Raw genomic sequence first — 1,234 nt, 5'->3', positions numbered from 1 at the left:
ATGCGACCTTGTGTATACTTCCTAAAACTAACTACAACCACTGGCGAACTTACCAGTATATGTTAGATGGAACGCTAAGCAATGTAACAACTGTCTGTAACTGCAGATCCGGCATAGATGATCAGTTAACAGAAGAGGACTAGTACGTGCCACGTGCGCCAGAAATTCTAGCAAAAAAAGCGATCCAAGCGGACAATAAGTCTTCTTTCATTGTCATTTATGTAGCAATAGCGGCTCAAAGCTGACTTGAGAAACAGCTGTGGCCGACCGCGTGCACGTACGTAGGCAGGCTACCGCAGTAGCCGCACGGACGCTTATTCACCGGTTTACCTCCTCTGAACAAGCGCGTCGGTGGTTCAGTGGTTGAATACTCGCCTGCCACGCGGGTGGCCCGGGTTCGATTCCCGGCCGACGCATGTCTTTTTAAAAATTTTCATTCTTCATCTTTGCACTAAACATTCAGGCTGTTTTTTTTTTTCTCCTGGACACTACTGGGCGCGCACTCTCAAGGCACGTATAGTTTATACAGCTCCCTCCGTCATAATACGAACAGTAAGTGTCATATAAGCGTGTCCATAACCGTCGGTCCATAACCGTGGTGTGTGCATTGCAGCAAACTGCAGCTAGTATTTGCGTTTAGGATAGTCATTGCATAGCATTGTGCGAGCAGCGTTTCATAAATTTATCACTGCATTCAAAATGTGCCCTTTTGTCGACTAAACGCTTCATTCCAAAGGTTTTTGCAGAACGTAACACGCTTGATTTTCCACGTTGAGCGCTAACCATCGAACCACACATTTATTACGGATTGACCATTCAAGATCTCTGTGTAACATCGACGCGCGTGAGTAGCTCTCAAAAAAGTCGACGGGCATTGATTCAATGACGGCTGGGTTTACTTGCGGCGCAGGGTTATTATAAAGAAAGGCACTAGGACAAACGGAGATGGGATCAGAGTTTTATGAGCGCTGTAAATGGAAGCTTGGAAGTGATACGTGGCGTTGCCTCATGCTTCTTCCTGAAAACATTGCGGGGTCGTATACTACAGCCCTCCGGGGTTTCTATGCTGTCGCGAATAGCGAGACAGAAACGTCAAATGAGGACGAAACATCGTTTCTGCCTGGCTGTTCATCAAAAAAAAAAAAAAATGTGCCAGGCGACGGCAGCTTAGACCGCAGAACGCATCAGAGGATCCAAGTGAAAAAAAAAAACGCACTGGAGAAAACAAAATATT

The 1,234-nt window shown here is 46.1% G+C and overlaps 1 non-coding gene across 1 annotated transcript; it reads left to right on the top strand.

Annotated features, from left to right (window-relative positions):
* The first annotated feature begins 345 nt into the window (after positions 1–345).
* On the top strand, positions 346–416 carry TRNAG-GCC (transfer RNA glycine (anticodon GCC)). The gene has a single exon. It is a non-coding gene; the product is annotated as a tRNA-Gly (tRNA).
* Positions 417–1,234: the final 818 nt, after the last annotated feature.

Source organism: Amblyomma mixtum, chromosome 2 (genome assembly GCF_055824585.1).
Source record: "Amblyomma mixtum isolate Tamu chromosome 2, ASM5582458v1, whole genome shotgun sequence".
NCBI classification, from domain to species: domain Eukaryota; kingdom Metazoa; phylum Arthropoda; class Arachnida; order Ixodida; family Ixodidae; genus Amblyomma; species Amblyomma mixtum.
Note: the sequence above shows the minus strand (reverse complement) of the source record. Positions and strands in the feature narration are given on the sequence as shown.